Source organism: Danio aesculapii, chromosome 18 (assembly GCF_903798145.1).
Source record: "Danio aesculapii chromosome 18, fDanAes4.1, whole genome shotgun sequence".
NCBI classification, from domain to species: domain Eukaryota; kingdom Metazoa; phylum Chordata; class Actinopteri; order Cypriniformes; family Danionidae; genus Danio; species Danio aesculapii.
In genome coordinates this window covers 28113953-28125071 of record NC_079452.1, presented here as the reverse complement: position 1 = coordinate 28125071, position 11119 = coordinate 28113953, and positions in this window count along the sequence as shown.

Below are 11119 nucleotides of genomic sequence, written 5' to 3'. Positions count from 1 at the left end.
TATGCTTGTTTGCATTGTTTGTGTGTGTTAATTGCATAACTGTATGTGCGTGTGTGTTAAATGTGTGTTTGTGAGTTAAACATGTTATATATGTGTTGTGTTTGAGTGTATGTTTTTGTTAAATATGTGTGTTGTGTGTACTTTGAGCGTGTTTAATTGTGTGTGCATTTATGTTAAATGTGTGTGTGAGCTATGACTGTGTGTGTTGTGATAAAAGTGTGTGTTTAAGACTAAGTCTAAGTGTGTTGTTTATTAAGTGTGTTATATATTTGCATGCATTCTGTGTAAGATGTGTGTATCTGCAGTAGAATGACCGTGTGTGTGTGTGTGTGTGTGTATGTGTACCTGCTGTAGTATGACCATGGTGTGTGTGTTTCCTCCCGGACATCAGACGTCTCACACCAGACCCCTTAAACAAACACACATGAATTAAATTTATAAAGAAAGAATAAACACACACACACACATATATATATTTATACATACATATACACATACATATATATATATATATATATATATATATATATATATATATATATACACACACACACACACACAACAAACAATAACACACAATAGCATACAGTACACAAGATTCACACAACACACACTCCCTTACACACAAACAATAGCATACAAACAATTCACAAAAACAATAACGCACACACACACTCCCTTACACACACAGACGCACACAATTAGCTTTAAGAATCTGGTGAGCAGAAACAAAACACCAAAAGCAGGAGCAGCAAATTACAGCTTCTGACAGAGAACAGTGTGTGTGTGTGTGTGTGTGTGTGTGCGTGTGTGTGTGACGTTGAATAATTCAGCTGTGGATGAACTTCCTCATGTTTCCCTTTAACACAGACTGACCTCTGACCTGCTCATACACACTTAAACAGCAGCACAACACACACACTCCGACTGTTGCAGATTTGACCATCATCGAAACACTAGACAGGCTTTTATTCATACATTAAACTAGTTTTCGTTTATTCTACTTTCAGTTTAATTTGAAAGTTTTAGTGTTTTATTTTACATTGTTGTATAAAAAGTTTTATTCTTTTAATTTCTATACATTACAGGTTAGTCATTATCCATTACAGGCTTTTATTGTGTTATGCTTTAATTGTATTTATTTTTCATAATTTTTATGATCATTTTACATTTAATAATAAATGTAATACATTTCTCTCTCAATTTAAATTAAATTTAAATAATTTAGCATTTAATTTGCATTTAGTATTAAATTAATTTTACTCTAATTTTCACAATTATAAAGAAACAGTAAGACACTGAAAAGTCATACAAAAAATGTTTTGTTTCTTGCACAATTTTTTATAATTTTTTGTTAAACGAAAAAAAAAATCAACAATAAAACAGTTTTGCAATCATTTATTTCTGTTTAGCTTAGGTTACATTTTAAATTAAGTTAATTAAGAAAAAATTAGCAAAAAACTCACTTTTTTATTATTTTCTTTCTCATATTTTTATTATTCTATTATATTCTATTTATTACATTATATTATAATAGGTATATAATATATTTATTCTAATATTTCAGTCAATATCTTTTGAAGTAAGTAAAATGTAGTATTTTCCTCTTCATCAGTAATAACAGTGGTCAGAGCTCCGCTGTAAGTCTAGCTGGTTAATCTGGGCTGGACACGCAGGCCGATCAGGATAAATGTCTGAATAGAGCAACATGCACATGGACATTAATATTTTACTGCCTAATTACAGCAGCTGACGTCTGCAAATGAAGGCCACAATGTTGGGATGAACAGGAGCAGAGGGAGAGTCAGGATACGAGTCAAAATTACTAAAACTTTTAAATAAAAATGACTACACTTTTTTTTATATATATATATATATATATATATATATATATATATATATATATATATATATATATATATATATATATATATATATATATATATATATATATATATATTATTGCTCTTTAATTATAATATTGTCTTAAACTATTTTTTTAATAAAAATGAATAAATAAATAAATAGATTTAAAACAAAATGGCTAAAATGTAATAAAACGCAATTTAATTGGAAATAGAATCAAAATAAACATGAATTTGTGATATTAATAAAATTAATAACAGAATCTCAATACTACAAAACAAAAATAAAGAAAATGTACACAAAAAAAGCATTATTCAAAGAACTTTTTTAAAACTTAAATTGAAATAAAAAGGGAAAAAGAAATTTAAAAAAAGAAATTAAGGTTGAGTAAAGTGAAATTGGATGCTAATAAAAAAAATTTAAAAAACAGTCAAACGAATAAAACATTTTAAAATAAAATGGGAAAAATATTATCTATAATGTGTTTTTTGACAACATTGCCTCAGAATTAAACATCTAAAAATAAATATAAATAAACAAGAAAATAACTAAAACAGTGATCATATTTAATTATTGTTAATTGTACATTTAAATCAATGTAAATTATAATAATAATAATAATAATCACGATATTAAAAAGTTATTATTAATATTATTAACTATAGAATAATTCATGATTCAGAATATATTATCAATTCTACAAAACAAGAAAAATATAGAAAAATTTACATAAACACAACAAATAAGAAACAAGACAATGATTAAAGGAAAATGATTAAAACTAAAAAGGGAAATAAAAATAAAAATAGTAAACTTAAAACAGTAATAGTATCTCAATAATACAAGACAATAGCAGGAAAACTTATATTAACTTATATTAAAAAATAAACTTACAGGCTTCTCTTTGATAACACCAGTGTTGTGTTTTATATCCAGTAAAACCAGTGAAACAGCTAAACTAATATAATCTAGACTAAACAACAACACAAATAAGCAGGAAAATATTCACACCAAACTGTGACCTTCTGAAACTGTGACCTTAAGACTAAAACAAATCTAAAATTCAGATGTTGATGAATTTAAAACAAACCAACAAGAGCGTAAACCGTACAGTCATTATCATGAACCAAAGACGAGTACAGTAGATACAGTATAAAACTGGACAGGAGGATTAGACCAAATTAAGAAGATCTTAGTCCAAAATCCACAGGGTGCCGATCTGATCACGACAGCACAGATTCAAGAGTCTATAAATGATCTCCAGACGGATACTGTATGTTCATCCAGTACTCTTCTAAACTTTAGTGCTGCCGTCACGATTACCGATTTCAAGGTAAACCACGGTCAATTTTCTGACGATTACCCTTCCACACTTTTATTATCATTAAACAGGGCTCGAAATTAACCTTTTTGCTTGGTAGCACTGGTGCTCGTAACTTTAAAAATGTAGGCGCACCAGCCAAAAATTAGTGGCACCCACCAATATGAGCACTGTTACTACACGTTATATAAACAGATTTATTGCATTTGAAATCAACACTAATCAATTACACCGGCCCTGCACGCACTGCTTGACATGAATTCATTAATGAATCTGTTAACAATAACTTTGCCGTGTTCTCATGGGTGGTGTCTGATATTGCACAGATGCTTTTGACATATACCTTATTATTTGCATACGTCATTTTAATAGCAACACTGGTCTTTTCATGAGCTGCAATATTAGTTTAATCTTAGTCAGTGCAAGCCCTTTTGCGATGGTGTACATGGTGTTAAATTTTACATACAGCTGCCACTTGCACGGCTGACAGCATCTGGCGATTAAATTAAGGATTAAACAACCTCTCATGCTTAAAATGTGTAGATGTGGCAAACAGTCACCTGAAAATTCCGTCCCAGAGACTTCACAGTGAATGAATTAGTTATTTTCAAAGCGGACTTAAAGTCACTGGAAGTCTTTTATCCACTCTTGGAAAAGTGTAGATGGTGGATTAACATTCAGCACATGATCAGTAATCATATGGGCCATTATTTGTAGTTTTAGGTGGTTTCTAAAACTAAATCTGTCAGTGTTGTTTTCATTCTCTCATCTTCAGAGCTTAACATTTTCGCGATTGTACGTTAGCTCTCCCCGTCCTCTCAAGGCAGAAGGCATTGACTGAGTGATTGACAGCTGATTTTAACCAATCCATTCGCGTTCAGTTCTAGAGCAGTGGGCCAATAAGAAGAGCGTGAAGGCGGGAATTTGTTTACTGCAGCAACATGACAACAGTTTTAAACTGTTCCTGAGCGCTGCGTTTCAAGTGCAAAGATGCATTCGGCATGAATGCCTCCAAAGTGCGTGCACGTGGTGAACATTTTGCAGTGAAAACTGGTCGCACGCATTAATTTTACGCACTGCACAAATGCTCCCAAATATATTATGAGGTCGCATAGATAAAATTTCGGGCGCATATGCGATCACAACGGTGGCAATTTCGAACCCTGTTAAAGTTCCTGTGAAATTGAATTGGGGTCGTTTGGGCCCCTAATAATATCTCTGTGGGCCCCAATTCTGCACTACTATGATTACAGAAAATGTCGCGCTGTTATAATTCACTCACCTTTTAACACGTTTTGATGAGATTATATCCCACTATTAAATAAACCAACAACGACTGAATGTTTTGAATGAGAAGTAATGTAGAAGTGGCGGGGAGAATTTTGGTGTGGTGCCTCGCCATGGAGAAAATACAATGAATGGGAAATTTAATAAATAATACAAACAATTCTGATTAACTATCTGATCTAGCAACAACCCAGTTGCGTCGGTTCACTCCCATTCATGAATTCTTTTGAGATGCATCATGGGATAGTGTTGCGTCCATCGGATACGCACTTCAGAATCTCGCCAGAAGTAGTAGGTCATCCAGGTACATCTTGCATACTGCTTTTCGAATTCTATGAATTCGGACATAGCGTACTATATAGTATTAGCATTAGCGTGATTTCGACGCAGCCCTGGAGTATGTGCTATATTTGATTGTTCTACACGACCATTAGAAAAGTATGTACTATAAAGTATGAATGGAATTCGTATATCCCCCAGTGATCTACCATGGTCAGTTACATTGCCTCACTCCCATTTATGATTCTCTTGTGCTGCATTATGAAATAATACAAACATAAATAAACAAATTTAAAATGCAGGAATCCATGTTTAAGTTGCCCAAAAATTTCCATAAAGCTACAAATTGTACTTGTTATTCGTTCATTTTAAAAGATAAAAAAAACTTGTGGAATAAGTGTGTGTGACATTTTTAAACAATATCAGGTCATTTTAAAACCATGATAGTATTGATAACCGTGATAATTTTGATCACTGTAACGGCAATCATGACGTACATTTTTCAAACCGTTAACTTTACAACTCAATTTCATTTGAACGGCAGATATTTATGCTCAGTCAAACTCATATTTCAATCAATTGCATGTTATTAATAAAGCTTATTTAAATGTTCAGTAGTTTGATGGATAATGGGTGTATGATTGGCAATTTTTAGCAGATGAGTGATTCTCAAAGATCACCTATTTTTGATGTAAAACTTGTCAATGCTTGAGCATAGGTGTCTATTAAAATACAAATATAACGCGTCTGTCTAATTGTACTTTACTTTTATGCTCTATCTGTAAACATATTTTACAAGAAAAGCGTCGTGCGAACACTTACGGCGTCAGTTGGTCATTCAAACCACTGACTGAACATTTACCCGCTTAGATTTCATGGCGCGATTACAGTATGTATTCAGAATGGTATGAACCATTATAGGGGTGGTCAAATTTATATTTATATTATCTATTACTTTATTTATACTATTATTTAATATACAGATCAGAGCAAACTACTTCTCACCAATTAAATGGTCGTATCCTCCTCCACTCGGTTTGACGTCCTTCAGGGTAAATCAAGCGCTAATATAGGGTCAAGCGCCCCTGTAATCTGCACAGTTTATACTGACGGTGCACTTTTCACGACAGAATCTGTGTTTATAGTAGCTTCGGATATCATTGCATTATTTATTCGATATTTCTGACGTTTTCTGGCTGCAAACTCAACCGGTGAGCAAAATCGGAGTAAAACTGCATACTGAGAAGCAAGAAAAGCTGCAAACATCAGCATCTGTGAGCCGTCCTTGAGGAGAGACAGACAAAACACTCAGATTTCACTGCATTCACTCATTTCTGGATGAATACTGCTTGTGTAGCACAAGTGGAAACGACACAGAAAATAATGCCGTTATTAGTGTTTATACATTTATATTCATAAATATTAACATGCTAATAAATGTTTATATTTATTATAATTTTCATTTGTCAAAATTGTGTTTGATTTCTAACAGTTTTACTTTATATCGATATTTTATTCGTTTTTCTTTATTAAAAACGCTGCAAATTTACAAACCCTGTCATTGTCCTTCGCCCAAATGAACATACAGTTTTAATAGTTTTGTTATGCTAAAAATTTTTTTTGAAAGAATTAAAAACTTTAGATAGCAAGTTTAGGCTGTTATCATTCACATTAATTAACTAAAAACGCGAAATTATAAATAAATTCTAAAATAAATACCATTTTAAAATTGTCCCCATGTTTCTGTCAAGTCCTGTCACATTTGCATTCAAGTTTTAAAGCTATGACTTAAAAATGAAGTGACATCATTTGATGGAGGAGAAGCTGACAGTGATCAAGGATGCGTTCATCATTGAATTGTATGATTTTATGCTTGTTTTTGAAAGATTTTTGAAGAGGACAAGCTTAAAAGGTCAGGCCCTGTCACATTATTATTTTTTAGAAAAATAACTTTATATATTATGTAATGATATATAAAAAGTATATAAACAAAAAGTAATATAAAAGTATAAAAATATTCATTCATTCATTCATTCATTTTCTTTTCGGCTTAGTCCCTTTATTAATCTGGGGTTGCCACAGCGGAATGAACCGCCAACTTTTCCAGCATTTGTTTTACGCAGCAGATGCCCTTCCAGCTGCAACCCATCTCTGGGAAACATCCATGCACATTCATTCACACTCGTACACTACGGACAATTTAGCCTTCCCAATTCACCTGTACCGCATGTGTTTGGACTGTGGGGGAAACCAGAGCACCCAGAGGAAACCCACGCGAACGCAGGGAGAACATGCAAACTCCACACAGAAATGCCAACTGACCCAGCCGAGGCTCGAACCAGCGGTCTTCTTGCTGTGAGGCGACAGCACTACCTACTGCGCCACTGCGTCACCCTTTTTCAGCTTAGTCCCTTTATCAATCCGGGGTCGCCACAGCAGAATGAACCGCCAACTTATCCATCATTGGTTTTAAGCAGCGGATGCCCTTCCAGCCACAACCCATCTCTGGGAAACATCCATACACACTCACTCACACACCACGGCCAATTTAGCTTATTAAATTTGCCTATAGCACATGTCTTTGGACTGTGCGGAGCACCCGGAACACACAGGGAGAACATGCAAACTCCACACAGAAATGCCAACTGACCCATCCGAGGCTTGAACCAGCGACCTTCTTGCTGTGAGGCGACAGCACTACCTACTGCGCCACTGCGTCGCCCAGTATAAAAATATAAGTTATTAAATTATAAAAGTTAAGTAATAAAAGCTAATAAAAATGACAAAAATCAAATCACAAACAAATTAATATTAAAATACAACAAAATAATATAAATACAGGGATAGTTATTTAAATAAAATGGCAAAAACAACTAAATAAATATATTTTAAATAAATATTAATGTGATACAAACAAAACTAAGAATACATATATTTGTAAAATTAAACTGTAAACACACACACGCACGCACGCACACACACTTCATACTACACTTTTACCTTTTGAACAATTAATTGTCATGAAAGGTTTAATATACTTAATGTTTCAAATAAATATAAGTTATGATGTAACAATTATGGAAATACATTGATGTATTAAAATCATATATATGAATAAATATGTATTTTTAAAACTAAAAACAACAAAAATCCAACACACTATTAAAATAGAGCATGAACTATAAAGCTTATTAAAGTAAAACATATATTTTTAAATTAATTACATAATAATACTTAACATATACACAAGTAGTGAGAAGTGAAAAGGAGAAAAAGCTTTCAGTAATGAGATTTAAAGCTAAATAAACAGAGACGGGAGCAGACGGTGTCACTCACCACAGTGCAGGAATGACTCTCTCTCTCTCTCTCTCTCTCTTGTGCTCCTCAGGTGTGCAGAGGAATCCACACAGGTGTGTCCTGATGAAGATGAATGTGTGGAGAAACTGTCTGCGTGACTGTATGTGTGTGTGTGTGTGTCGTCTTTTGCTGTGTGAGACGATTATCAACTCTCTCCTCATTCACCAGCACTGATCCTCACAGGAGGCAGGGGGAGGAGCCAAGCAGATGAGTGACAGCAGCTCAGCGGGAGACACACACACACACACACACAAACAACTCGTGTAACAAACACATCACACACACACACACAAACAACACACTCTTACATGCAGCACACGCACACACAAAAAGCTCATATAACAAACACATCACACACACAAACAACACACCATCAAATGCACCCCACACACACCACACTCTCAAACACATCACACACTCACTCAGAAACACGTATATAACACACACACACTTCTCTTAAACACAGCACACACACACACTCACAAACACGCAAACAACACACTCTCAAATAAAGCACACACATACAATCTCAAACACATCACACATACACACAACCCACACTGTCAAAAACATTGCACACACACACTCAGAAACACGCATAAACACAGTCTCACACACACAACACACTGTCACAAACACACATATAATGCACACACACACACAAACACCACATAACACACTCTCAAATGCACCACACATTCTCTCTCTCTAACACATACATCTCAGACACACTACACTACACACACACACTCACAAACATACTGTACATAATATTCTGTCTCTCACACACACACACACACACACACAAACGCACACACACAAGCCAAAACATAACACACACTCTCAGACACAGTGCACACATAACACACCACACAATCGCTAACACGCTCTCTCTCTTTCACACACACACACACACTATATGCACACTCACACACACCACACATATACATACAACACACACCCACACACATAACACAAACAAAACACATATTATAAACACACAAACACACACACTACATACAACACACAATACACATATAACACTACACACATATAACACTCCCACACACACATAACATGCACACACAACATATAAAACACTCTCACAAAACACTGACAAACATACAGTATATACACAACACACAATATAAACACAGACATGCACACACGCATATATACACAAACACACTTACTCTTGCATACACAACAAACATAAAACACTCACAAAACACTAATAATCATATATACAGTATAAACAACACACACACACTCCACAAATAATTTATACACTCTGCAACACACACACTATATGCACACTCACATCAAACATAAAACATACATGCATCACACACATAACACAAACAACACTCACAATACAAACATATAACACGCACTCAAACGCACTACACACACATACATAGAACACACACTCTCACACAACACACATACACACAAATTACATGTATGTAACACTCCCACATATACTCAAACGCACCACACACACAAAGAACACACACTACATACATAGAACACACAATCTCACACAACACACATGTATGTAATACTCCCACATACACTCAAACGCACCACACAGACACACACACACACTACATACAAAGAACACACACTCTCACACACATATTACATGTATGCATTACTCCCACACACACACAAACATATAACAAACACAAACAGACACACACACCACACGCATATATACACTGAAATGAGCACTTATACACACACAATCACGCATGTTTGACAGATAACATTGACTGGACTGAAGGGAAAGAGCAGTGAATGCAGATGAGCAGGCAGTATTTCATGGCTCTTGAAAAGGTCACTCTTTATGGCCCGTTTGACTCCACAGATGAGTTTTACTGCAGTGAAACCTGCAGACGACAAGCTGATATCGGCACAATCACAACATCAGTCTGCTGCCTTACGATTACATGCACGTTTTTGTTAGAACATTTTTATTCTTAATATTTTTAAAAGTCTCTTATTCTCTCTTTATTTGATCGCAAATACGGTCAATAACATTAGTTAATAGTTAGTAGCATGCTATTTAATTGCTAAAATGTGCTAGCAACACACTGAAATGTCCTAACAATCTCCTAAATGCTAGCAACATGCTCTACAAGTGCTAAAACATTCTAGCAACATAATAAATTATTCAAAAATGTTTTAAAACATACTAGCTATTTAAATGCTAAAAGGTGTTAATGACAGATTAGAATATGCTAATTATGTCAAAAAAATCTTACAACATGCTGTTTCAATGCTAAAACAGGATGACAATGTGACAAAGCATACTAGAAACACATTTAAGCTATAAGGGCTAATAAAACATGTTATCAACATACTAAAACGAGCCAAAACATAGTAGCAACATCATATTTGGGTGCTAAAATATGCAATCAACTTATTAAAACACTAAAAACATACTAGCATGATGCTATTTAAGTGCTAAAACATGCTATCAATATACTAAAATAGGCTAATGATGTGCTAAAACATGCTATTAAACAGTAAACGTGTTACATTATGCTATTAAATAGTGGAAAGACATGTAGCAAGGTTGTAAAATGTTCTAACAAACATGATAAGTAGCTAGTAGCATGATACTGAAATGCTAAAACATATACCAGCAGCATGCTATTGTAAATCATGTTAAAAATGTGATAATCATTCTGAAACAACAGCAGCAACACCATATTTAAGCTATTTAAGTGCTAAAAACATGTAATCAACATATTAAAACAAGCGAAAACATAGTAACAACATGTTATTTAAGTGCTAAAATATGTGATCAATATATTAAAATACTAAAAATGGTCTTAACATAATAAAATATGCTAACTATGTGCTGAAACATACTAGCATGATGCTTTTTAAGTGCTAAAACATGCTATCAATTTACTAAAATATGCTAATGATGTGCTAAAACATGCTATTAAACCGTAAACTTGTTACAATATGCTATTAAATAGTGGAAAGACATTTAGC